The sequence below is a fragment of the Lethenteron reissneri genome, chromosome 10, assembly GCF_015708825.2.
Source record: "Lethenteron reissneri isolate LAM-NWPU_2019-01 chromosome 10, ASM1570882v1, whole genome shotgun sequence".
Taxonomy (NCBI): Eukaryota; Metazoa; Chordata; class Hyperoartia; order Petromyzontiformes; family Petromyzontidae; genus Lethenteron; species Lethenteron reissneri.
The window spans coordinates 10,303,332-10,316,641 of record NC_083788.1 but is presented as its reverse complement, the minus strand read 5'-3'; positions in this window follow the sequence as shown (position 1 = coordinate 10,316,641).

Sequence of the window (13,310 nt, the reverse complement as noted above, 5' to 3'; positions counted from 1 at the left end):
CTGAGGAGGCGAGCGACAGACGAAAACCGTGAGAGGAAAGGGCGAGATAGTTGACTGTAAAAATGTTTTGATTTAAAGCTTTCATGACTGCAGGGATTCATATGCTTGGTTCTTTCGGTAAAGTCACGTAGAAGGGAAACAATTAAATAATAAAAGTATAAAACAATAAAATTCCCACGACGTTTCGACTGCAACACAAGCAATCATCATCAGGTGTGAAATCCACAGCAAGAACATTTTCACAGAACCAAGAATATGTAAAAAAATATTATTTTTATTTTACCAGGTCAGGCCCACTGGGCTACAAAGCAATTTTTCAGAAGCGACCTGGTCACACATTTATGTTGAATTTATTTCGCGCCGTACGTAGCCAACTGTGCTCATCGGCCGTGCAGAAAATGATAGCTCCACGAAGTGCGGCCCATCGCGCGCAAATTTATAGCGACAAAACAGAAACTCTAAGAACGCGTGGTGGTGGTGGTGTTGATGCTAAATGTGGAGGGGGAAAAAACCCAGAGGACCCGGAGAAAATTCCACGTGGACAGAGACACGCAAATTCCGAAGTACAACAGACGTCCAGGGTCCGGATCAAACCCACGACCTCCTGTATATCAGGCGAGGTAGTTAACATCTCATAGCCACCGTGATGATGATGAGAGAGAGAGACACGCAAATTCAAAATCTACAGCAGGCATTAGGGTCGGGATCAAACCCACGACCTTCTGTATACCAGGCGAGGTAGTTAACATCTCATAGCCACAGTGATGATGATGATGAGAGAGAGAGAGACACGCAAACTCCAAATATACAGCAACAGGCGTCAGGGTCGGGACCGAACCCACGACCTCCTGTATACCAGGCGAGGTAGTTAACATCTCATAGCCACCGTGATGATGATGAGAGAGAGAGAGAGACACGCAAACTCCAAATACACAGTAGGCGTCAGGGTCGGGATCGAACCCACAACCCTCTTGTGTAGCAGGCGAGGGAAGCGTGGAGTCCAGGGCTGTGTGTTTGTGGCTGTAGCTGTTACCCCCCCCTCTCTCTCTTCCTCCAGCCCCTCTATCGGCAAAGCCCACATTTTTTGTTATTAATTCTGAATCGCATTCCAGAGAGCCTAATGTGAGTGAGTGTATGAGTGGGTGTGTGTTGTGTGCGCGTGTCGGCTCAGCCTCGAGTGAGTACATCTTGTGTTGTGTCAACATCGCACACTGGGGGAGACAAAGGCGACCCGGCGTTGTGCTCGCCACCCACCCCCTCGTGTGCCACAGTGTACGGCCTGCATCGGTGCTACTCGCTAACAACACTTGCCCCAACAGTCTATTAAGGCTATGTGGTGGGGGGGGGGGTCTTCGTTTGTGTGCATGTGTGCGTGTGTGTTTAAACACGCTCCTTCGGAGTGGGCAGGTAGGAACTTGGTTGGACAGCGCATTCGTGCACGACAGACAAATGTGCACGACAGACAGACACATAATCCCTGGTGGGCAGTGTGGAACCTGTTGTTCCTACCTGAATTACGTGTGTTCAATATGGGGAGCGGTGGCGCAGTGATAAGTGCGCTGCATTCCGAACCCAAGGACCTGAGTTCGATTCCCGCTCACGGCCACCACCAGTGACGATCATCTAAATCGTTCCTGGGCCTCTCCTAGGTATACTCAGCCTCAAATGAGTACCTGGTGCGTTGTGTAAACATCGTCTCTGCGGAGACAAAGGCGGCCGGGCGTGGTGTTGGCCACCCCCACCCCCTCGTGTGCCGTGCCGGCCTTTTTAAATCCTTTATATTAAGTTCGCGTGCGTGCTTGCTTGCTTGCTTAAGACAGTGCAAATCTTTCGGTCGTTTTTAACCCACTTCCCGTGATCCAATCGAGCTGACATTTTGCACACAGACTCGTTGTGCGTGACAATTTATTTTCATGAAATTTTTTTTCAAAAATTTTACACTGTTTAGGAATTTTTTTTTACATTTTAATTACCAATTGCTTAATGGTGGCAGGCAATCATCTGACCCATAGGTGGCAGCCATTTCAAGCCAGAGGACGAGAGGACTCTAGCCGCCACGCATATAAAGGATTTATAGTGAAAAACTTTGTTTTTACGGGTTAATTTTTATAGGTTCTCCGCTAACGGCACTTACCCAAAAGTCTGTTGGCGCTACAGGGGTTATCTTTGTCTTTGCGCGTCTAGTGATGACTCCTCGTATTTTTACTTTTCGTTTGTGAGCACGGAGACAAGCGAATGTTTTCTGTTTTTTTTGTTGCGAAGAATTTAGCTTCGTACAAAATGTACGTATATTAACCACTCAACTCCCACTCTCTCTCACCTCCTCACGAACGCCAGACTCCTTTCTCGACATTTTACAAACGTCGTAAAAGAAAAACACCTCTGGCATCGATCGCTTGATCCGTTGGGAAAAACAACGACTTACTGGGTACGCTATCACCGCAGGGGTGGGAAATTGTAAACGTGGATTCTGTTGGGAGCATTGGATCTGTAGATCACTCGCAACACATGTTGCGGTGTGTGCGGTGTAATAGCAAGGTTGCCGTGGTGGCTGTTTCTGAAGAGAACACGGCCGGTAACGAATGAGATAACGAACGGTCGTTACGTTTGCTAGACAAGATACCGCTTCAGAATAAAGTTAAATAAAAGGAGCATGATGGGAAATATCCACGGAATGTGACAATTAAAGTTAAGTTTATCTATAAAACAGACACTGCACACGTTAAGATTTCTGCCCATGGTAGACACTACTCATGGTGGATCAGAATCAGAATATTTTCCTGGAGGAATCCGATTAGCTATAAAGCTCTTTATACATTTTTTTACAGATGCCCAGTCGTGGCGGGTCAGAAAGTTACGAACCACAAACAATACAATGAACACGACAGGAGTGTCCAGGGTGGACACTGATGGCATTCGCCACCCCCGAGCGGGTACCGACCGATCCCGCTTGGCACGTGGGCTATTACCTAGGCAGTGCCACGCACACGTTGTGCTCTGCCTCTCTCTAGGGGAAAGGTCAATTGCTGCCCCGTGTCTTTTATTTAAGCACGTGGGCGTCTCGCTGACATCTTTTATCTCCATGGCAAGGGAGCCCTCCCTACATGGCCCAGCTAGTGGCGGTCTAAGGGGTCTGTGACTCTTACCTATGGCCCCATAGGTAAGCTAAATTTGAGAGCCCGGTTTTAATCACAGGGGCGGCTGAAAAACCGGGTTCGAACCCAGGTGCTCAGCGGTGGCGGCTCAACGCTCTGACCCTCTGAGAAAGCTGACCTCCGGCCTCTAAGCGTGCACATCGATTTAATCATCGATTAAGATAATCGTATCGTTGCGATCGCCTGCTGCGATGCCGTATGTCGGGTATGTGTTGTCTGCCTCAAACCTGCAACAATCGTTATATCGTCATGCGCTTGCCAATAACGCCTGCAGCATTTCCTTCACAAAGCCCGACTGCCGATGAGTTCCAGGAAGACGAAACCGGTCCACGGTTCGCTTACTTAAACGAAATGTCGCTTGACAACATTGGTCCGGAAAACCAATATTTTGATGTACGAATACATATTTATACGTACCATATATATTTTAATGTATTATTGTTAACCCGGGAAAGCATCACTGAGTCTCAATACTCTTTCAGGGAGGGTCCTGCCAAGTTTATTTATTTCAGTAGGGTGCCGATGATTGCAATTTTTGTTAAAATATTTCCGGAAATTTTTGGACCGTGACGCCGACACTCTTGCCAGTGACGTCACGGGATCTTTAACGTTTTCATAACCTGCACGTCATTGTGCAGGTTAGAAGGGCGCCACGGTGGTGAGATGTTAACTACCCCGCCGGGTATACAGGAGGTCGTGGGTTCGAACCAGACCCTGACGCCTGTATTATTTTCAGTTTGCACGTCTCTCTCTCTCCGTGGTCGCGTGGATTTATTTTTTCTCTGGGTCCTCCGATTTTCCCCTCCACAATTAGAAACGTGCGCTTAGAGCAGTGGTTCTTAACCGGTGGTGCGAGATGCCCTTTCTGGGAACTAAGGGGGGGGGGTGCAGGCTGCATTAAAGGCGAAGAACCACTGGTTTAGAGTATTTGGCTGTTCTACATTTGCACGTGAGTAGCCACTTCGTTGAGCTATCGTTTGTGATAACCAGGTCACTTCTGAAACAGAGCTACGTAGTCTTCTTGGCTCTTAAGAAGATGAATCCCTGCAGTCACGAAAGCTTTAAATCGAGAGCTACGTAGGCTCAGTGAGGCCTTACCTGGTAACACATTTTTTTTTATTTGCTCTAGTTTAGTTAGGTACCAGCAGGCAGGTATGTGTGCGGAGTCACGTGATCTGGCGCAGCTGTAATCGATACACGCGGTGCGCAGGCATCGTCCGCTGTTAGTTGGAGTTAATTCATTAATTAACGGGTCTAATCCGAGCACAGGTCCTGCCTTTGTCCGCATCGCCCCGCGAGTCTGAGTCACAGCGGCGAGGCCACGCTGGGCACTGCACACGCCACGTCAGTCGCGGCTTTCAATCTCGCGGTATTAATGGCGCTCCCGAAAAAAGGGGGGGCTTAATATATCGCGTGGGTGGTGGGGGGTGTCTTTTGCGATGTTGTGAGTGCCTGTGTGTGTTGTGAGTGGGGCAGTGAGCGGCGGGGAGCGGTGGCGCAGCGGTTAGCGCGCTGCGCTACTGAACCCGGTGACCCGGGTTCGATTCCCGCTTACGGCCACCACCGGTGACGAATTATTATCTGAACCGGTGGTGAACCTCCGCTTGGTGCGGTGCGGTGTGCTAAACATCGCCACCAGGGAGACAAAGGCGGTCGGGCGTGGTTCTGGCCACCCCCACCCCCTCGTGTGCCGTGCCGGCCTTCATAGGTGCTCGCTAACAGCACTTGCCCCAACAGTCTGTTAAAAGGCTCTATGGGGGATGCTTGTCTTTGTGTGTGTGGAGCGGTTCGCCAACCACTGCTCCACCGCTCCACACACACACACAAAACAGTGATATATTTACGTCCAATTAATACATCGCTATGAACCATTAAAGTTGTGTTTTTACAAAATGTTTGTTTTCTGGATTTAATATATTGAATTACTTACATCCGGTGTCAGTGGCAGCATGTGCGTTGTAAGCACTGCAGATCGTTGAAACTTTTCAGTGATGGGAACACGTGTGGCATCACGTATGTTGTTGGGTGAGCTGCGGTAGTTGCATAAACTCTTGAGCAGATCATGCCGTATTCGTACTTTGAAGTCGAGCAAAGCACAAAACACAAATCCGTAAAACAAACCCGAAGCTGTGAGAAACTCACGAGAAACTGATATCGCGATATCACGATAATCGTCATATCCGGCAAATCACGTTACTTATGCGTGGCCACCCTCACTCTGAATCTATCTCCCCGTCGCTCACTGCGAAAAAACACGCATCTTCTCCTCCGTGCTCGCTCCTTTCTCCCTCTCTTCTCACCATCCCCTATCGTCATCATCATTTTCTGATCACCATTGTCACCCTCTCATCATCATCATCTTCTTCTTGGTTCTTTCGCTAAAGTCACGTAGAAGGGAAGTAATAAAATAATACAAATAAAACATAATAAAATAATTCTCACGAGGTTTCGGCCACAACGCTACGTACAATGCTGAACACTAAAACCAGATTTTATGTTTTATTTTACCAGGTAAGGCCCACTGAGCTACATCGCTCTGTTGCAGAAGTGACCTGGTCACCAACGATAGATCAACCGAAGTGGCTTATCATGTGGACATTTATCGCAGCCAAATATTCTCATCTGCCCCGCCCCCACCCCCACGTGTTATCATTCTGTGCGGCTGTCCCATGGTGTTATGCCACGGGTAAAAAATAAATATTATACTGATTTGAAGCTTTCGTGACTGCAGTAATCCATACTCTTTGGTTCTTTCGGTAAAGTCACGTAGGTAGAAAAATAAAATAAAATTAAAAATAATATATCACGACGTTTCGATCGCAACACAAGCAGTCGTCCTCAGACTTTACCGAAAGAACCAAAGAGTATAAACATGATACTGTAGCCTTTCGGATCGTGGAAAAAAACAAAACAATATCGTGGCAACCCTCGCGGGTGAGTGACCTCTGACCCAGCCTTGGATTGGCCACTCGAGTCTCTCTACCCCTTGGACTCGACTCTTCACGTCGTCCTCCTCGATTCACAACCGCATTGGCGACCACCGCGCGTACAGCCACGTGCCACAGGCTGTGGCATACCAGACGAGGGCGTTGCAGCACTTGACCGGCGTGGTGAAGTATGGCGAAACAACCCCACCATCAACTCCCGCTCGCCCGCCCACCCATGACCAGTAGCCGCGTTGGGGGAGGGAGGAGGAGGAGGAGGTGGGGGAGGACATCATCCAGCAGTGGATCGATCGCTGTTTTGTACTAGTACACATCGTGTCGGCGGCGGCGGCCCGTGACAAGGTTGAGTTGGCCCGGGTCGGATCGTCCTTGGAGTCGGGGAACACTGACCCGCGTTGTTTTTCTTGGAACGACCCAAGGCCGTTCCTGGGTGACCGAACCTCGGAGCCAGTGAGCGTCGGTAACATAGTGCACTCATTGGACACTATTTATTTTATTTTACCAGTTAAAGGTCCCACTGAGCTATGTGGAGCTACTTTTTTCAGAAGCGGACCTGTGGCTATAACAAATGGTGGCTCAACAAAGTGGCTTATCGCCATCATCATGGGAAAATGATCGCAGTTGCCAAATACTCGGCACGCATGATGTTGATTATAAACGTGGAGGGAAAGCCCGGAGGAAAAAAATCCACGCGACCGCGGAGAAACACAGAGAGAGAGACACGCAAAACCCCAATATACAGGCGTCCGTGTTGGGATCCAACCCACGACCTCCTGTATACCGGGCGAGGGAGTTAACATCTCGCCACCGTGGCGCCCAAGAGGCGTCATCGAGAGAGACGCGCATGTCCCTCTCGACGGGGACTCTTCGCTTTATCCCTGCTGTGGGGGATAACCACCACCCCCCCCCCCCTCGTCGCAACGTGTAATCATTGGTATATGTCTAATCTATTATCTATTGTTTAATTAGAGGAGCACGACGTGTAAGCGCATTATCTCGTTTACACCCAGATTTGGGACGGGTTAAACGTAAATAAATGACCAGAAGCATGCGGCCTGATGTTTACATTTGCGATTTGTGGACTGCGCCGCTACACATCCACGTGGTTATTTATAAAGTAGCCACGCCAACATATAATTGGTTAAATAATGGTAATTGTGGCAATGATATTGGGTTTCGCGGGAATTATCGGTGAGAAATTCCCCGTAACCGGGAATGGAACCGTAGCGGCTCGACTGTGGAAGTTGTCACAAACTTTTTACATCTTTGATAGTGCTGCTTGTTGCTGACCGCTTAGCGTTTTTTTTTTTGGTGGGGGGGGGGGGTATTTGGGAACTATGTTCATCAGTCACGGTGGCTAGGAGATGTTAACTACCTCGCCTGGTATACAGGAGGTCGTGGGTTCGTTCCCGACCCTGACGCCTGCTGCTGTATATTTGGACTTTGTGTGTCTCTCTCCCCGTTGTCGGGTGGTTTTCTCTCCGGTCCTCCGGGTTGTTCCTCCACATTTAGAATCAACATCACGCGTTTAGATTCACTTATTTTACTGCTGCCATACATTTCTACACGATAATCCACTTCGTTGAGCTATCATTTGTGATGACCAGGTCGCTTCTGATAAAAAGAAAAGCTCTATCTCTCAGTGGGGCTTTCCCTGATAAAATGAAAAACATTTTTAGTTTAAATAGTTGAGTGTCAGTCGGAAATTGCGCTAAATGTATTCCTTAAAAATAAAGAATTCGGTAAAACATCACCGATGTAGCAATGACCCTTTCAGAAATAAAAATACCGAGACTCAGTGAGGCTTTCCAGCCCAAGTAAACAACATTGTTGACATAGCTATTGCTATTTAAATAGTACAGCAACAGACAATACGAAAGTCAGGGACGTGTGGTGGTAACTATCAGAAGCACATTCCAATCCTCCTCCCCCCATCTCCCCCATCTCTTTACCCCTCCACATCACTCCCCTTGCTGAGTCAGCGGACCGTGATTCCCGACAGGTATTAATAATAATTATGATAATAATGATGTCCTTTATTTACCCGGGATGTGTATGTACGTGTGTGTCTTTGTGGGTAGGGATGTGTGTGGGGTTAGAGGTTTGTGTGTGTGGATGTGGCGGTGTGTGTGTGGAGGTTGGGATAAGCGTGGTGGGTGTGTGTATGTACGTGTATGTGTGGAGGTATGAGTTAACGCGATAAGGGGGATCTTTGTCTTCGTGGGGAACTGTGGCTATGAACCCGGCGACCCGCGTTCGATTCCCGCTCACGGCCAACACCGGTGACGATTTATCTGAATCGGTCTTCGGCATCCCCTAGGAAGACTTTGCTGTTTTTTCCTGAATTTTTCTGTTTGCGCGTAGTCACTTTAAGATGTTCCTTGTTCATGGTTTTGTTTGTTGCGGTTGCACCCGATTCAAGAGTCGCATGGCTCACAGGGCTATACCTAATAACTGAAAACTGAAATGAAATGAAAACTGACTCGGCCTCAAATGAGTGCCTGATTGCGGTGTGTAAACATCGCCACCGGGGGAGACAAAGGCGGCCGCGTCTTTGTCTTGGAGGTAGGAGTGTGCTTGTGCACGTGTTTCTTTGTTTGGAGGTGCTGGTGGTGGGGGGGAGTGTGTGGGGGGGGATTATGGAGAGCCGTCTTCGTTCCAGACGGGGTAAAGAGGATAACGTTCAAACAACGGTAGCAAACAGCAATAGCTACTTACGAGCAAACCCCATTAACGCGCGCATCAACACAATGCAACATTAACTCGGCTCATTCACACGCGCGCACACACAAAGGTGCACACCGGCGGCACGCACCAATAGGGTGCACGCGCAACGAAGCCGCACTGCACACGGTCTGGAGAAAGCCGCCCAGCACGGCAAAAAGTTGGGTGCGAGCCGGCGGCTACCAGAAACTGGCACAAGCTCTGCAGTCCTCTACATATTAAGATGTTTTCGTGACGGCACTGCACACGGTCTGGAGAAAGCTGGCCAGCACGGCACAAAGTTGGGTGCGAGCCGGCGGCTACCAGCAACTGGCCCAAGCTCTGCGGTCCTCTACATATTAAGATGTTTTCGTGACGGCACTGCACACGGTCTGGAGAAAGCCTGCCAGCACGGCAAAAAGTTGGGTGCGAGCCGGTGGCTACCAGCAACTGGCACAAGCTCTGCAGTCCTCTACATATTAAGATGTTTTCGTGACGGCACTGCACACGGTCTGGAGAAAGCCGCCCAGCACGGCACAAAGTTGGGTGCGAGCCGGCGGCTACCAGCAACTGGCCCAAGCTCTGCGGTCCTCTACATATTAAGATGTTTTCGTGACGGCACTGCACACGGTCTGGAGAAAGCCGGCCAGCACGGCAAAAAGTTGGGTGCGAGCCGGCGGCTACCAGTAACTGGCCCAAGCTCTGCGGTCCTCTACATATTAAGATGTTTTCGTGACGGCACTGCACACGGTCTGGAGAAAGCCTGCCAGCACGGCAAAAAGTTGGGTGCGAGCCGGTGGCTACCAGCAACTGGCACAAGCTCTGCAGTCCTCTACATATTAAGATGTTTTCGTGACGGCACTGCACACGGTCTGGAGAAAGCCGCCCAGCACGGCACAAAGTTGGGTGCGAGCCGGCGGCTACCAGCAACTGGCCCAAGCTCTGCGGTCCTCTACATATTAAGATGTTTTCGTGATGGCACTGCACACGGTCTGGAGAAAGCCGGCCAGCACGGCAAAAAGTTGGGTGCGAGCCGGCGGCTACCAGCAACTGGCACAAGCTCTGCGGTCCTCTACATATTAAGATGTTTTCGTGACGGCACTGCACACGGTCTGGAGAAAGCCGCCCAGCACGGCACAAAGTTGGGTGCGAGCCGGCGGCTACCAGCAACTGGCCCAAGCTCTGCGGTCCTCTACATATTAAAAAAATTCAGCCAGTCGGTGACCGTTCATGCGCGTGGGAGGACATCCACGCATGCGAGGGGGTGAGGCTCTATCCATTTGCGGTGTGTATGTTGAACTTCTTTCGCGCCGTACGTAGCTCATCGGAGGTGCAGGGGGGGGGACAATAAATGGCACCACCTCCACGCCCTCGGGAAGGCAGCTTCAGAGCATCTACAGTGATGGATTGCGGGGCATGCTCCTGCTCTGGTTGAGGCATCATTTTACTCGACCCTAATATTGACGTTGGGAATAAAAAAAAAACTAACATTTTATTTGACCAGTCAAGGCCCACTGAGCTATTTAGCTCTTATTCAAAAACGACCTGGCCACAAGTATTTGTTAGACCAGGTAGAATACCCACTAAGCGATATAGAACTTAATCCCAGGAGTAGACCTGACTATCACAAAATGATAGCTCAACGAAGTGGCTTATCATCGTGTGGAAATTTATAGCAGCCAAATACTCTGAACGCGTGACGTTGATTCCAAATGTGGAGGGGAAAACCCGGAGGACCCGGAGAAAAATACACGCGACCACGGGGAGAGAGTCATGCAAACTTCAAATATACAGCAGGCGTCAGGGTCGGGATCGAACCCACGACCTCCTAAAGATCGGCCAGTGAAGGTGACGTTGTCCCAGAGAATTCGGGCTACATGCAAACTTCAAATATACAGCAGGCGTCAGGGTCGGGATCGAACCCATGACCTCCAAAAGATCGGCCAGTGAAGGTGACATCGTCCCAGAGAATTCGGGCTACATGCAAACTTCAAATATACAGCAGGCGTCAGGGTCGGGATCGAACCCATGACCTCCAAAAGATCGGCCAGTGAAGGTGACATCGTCCCAGAGAATTCAGGCTACATGCAAACTTCAAATATACAGCAGGCGTCAGGGTCGGGATCGAACCCACGACCTTCTAAAGATCGGCCAGTGAAGGTGACTTCGTCCCAGAGAATTCAGGCTGCAGTCAGAAGTCACCAACAGCTCGAGCTGCCAACAAATAGCGGACAACGCGTTCCCGGGACGGTGACCTGAGTTCAGGCCGGGGTCACGTGGCTCAAGCAATGTTTGACCAATTCCACGTAAAGAGTCTTTGGCTTCTTGGAGTGGGGGGGGGGGGGGTGCGGAGAAAACCACCACGAGGCGTAGGAGCAGAGGGCACTGGAAGAGCTGCACGGATAGACGGAAGAAATCCACTGCTGTGCTGGTCGCCTCCTGACCACCTCTCCAAGCACGAGGCGATATTCCCAGGGTCATCTTTTCCCCCGCAATGGCTGAGCGTCTGACGGGGCGATGAATGCGGATATTCCCAGGGTCATCTTTTCCCCCGCAATGGCTGAGCGTCTGACGGGGCGATGAATGCGGACGATGATAATGACGATGGTGAAAGTGAGAGCAGTTGACAGTGGTGGACACACGTTGCATTAGACCGCGTGAGACCACATTTGTCAAACAACACAAAGCGAAGGCAAATATCCACCCCCTGCTGCCACGTGTGTGTGACGTGTGTGTGTGTAGTCACGCTCTGGCTGTTGTTGTTATTGTTGTTCTAATCGTTTGCCGTTCCTCTCTTTGAAAAAAAAGGGGGGTGGGGGGGGCACTAGGGCATAATTTATATCGTAAAGTTACGTAGATAGAAAATAAAATAAAAATAAAAAAATGAAATTTTAAATAAAATGAAAATAAAATAATAACTTGAAAATAATAAAAGCAAAAGAGCCACGACGTTTCGATCGCAACACAAGCGGTCTTCATCGGACGGAACGCCGTCCTGTGCTCCTGCCCATTGTAGCGATGTCATCGTCATGTCAGGCAGCCCGCACACAAGCCTCGTCAAGGAGCTATGAGGGATCATCGCGTGAACTCACTGCGGTCCTCATCGCAGCAGCAGCAGCAGCAGCCAGCGGCTTTTGGCTGCAAGCCGTCGAACACAGACGGCGGTCACCGCGTCAGCGGCGCTTCCAGACGCGCTTCTGCGGCCGTCTGGAACGCTCTTTCCTTCCCGATTTTAAGAAACCTTTAAATCATCTCGATTGATAACCAACTTCTTTCGAACTGATTTTTTTTTCATGTTCAGTTCGTTGTCCTTCCACTCGCATCTACGGTTAGAAAAAAGTTCAACATACATAACAAACGTACAACCCTCAGTCAGAAGTTTACTTGTGAGGTCATCTCTGGCCGACTCTTTACCTCGTCTGATTCTCCTAATCGCTTTCTGTAACCCCGTCAGTGGGTGGTATATCAGCCATCCACTCACAGGGGCTGGCTACTTGCTCCAATATCTGAGTAGTACTAGCAAGGTCACCCCCCACGTTTTCCCATGATGTTATCTGAGCTGAGGGGGTCCCCACCCCGCCCCCCTGGACCTCAGAAATGCTTAACATTTCTGAAAATGTGTTCCTGGTGGGCGGGGGAGGGGTCAGAGATTGGGTTATCACTATCTCCCTTCAGGATGATAATAACTTGTGGCGCCCCACAAGTTACTTTTTGTTGGAAGAGTGGTTTGTGATCGCGCTCTACTGAGATAGTTTCCATCTCCCCGGTGATCCAGCAGGCACCGACTCATCCTTGCAATGCCGCACGGTTCTCCGAACCTCCGAGCGGGAGGCAGCGGTAATCCTCCTCGTGGACTCTAATGAGCGGATGCTTTCTTTCAGCGAGCTGGGACACTTTCTCCAAATACCCTAGAGTTTCTGAGAAGGTCTGGACTGTGTAACCAATGCGGCCATAGCGGCTGCATGAGTCACAGTCATAAACCTCACCCATTTCCACCTCGGCATTAGAAAGGAAGAGGATGGTTGGAACGATGCCAACCCCAGCTGCAACAGATCACTGAGACCGGGATATTTTGTTGTATTGAATGGGATCCTTAAGTGGATGCCCACTGCTTAAAGTGAAATAATGGCAGGCGCATATTGAAGATGACAATTCGATGATCAATGGATAGATCAGCTCAGCTCCACGGTGGGTCTCAGTATCAAGGACAAGGGCTCGCATTCGCTGGTGCTGTCACTCGTCCAGGGGATATGTGAAAAAGAGCTTTACAGCTCATCAGATTCCTCCAGTATAAATACTTATTCTGATTCTGGATGTTCTTGATTGGACTCAGCATGCGTCCAGCATGTTGTCCGTATGCGCCGATGATGAAGCCTCGTGTTGTTGAATACAAGCCCATGGCACGCACATAAAGCTCACCTGGCGCATGCCTTCAAATAACTCCTTCCCATGTGTTATCGTCTGGATTCACTCGCGCATTAAAGTCACTTAATAAGGTCAATCTTAA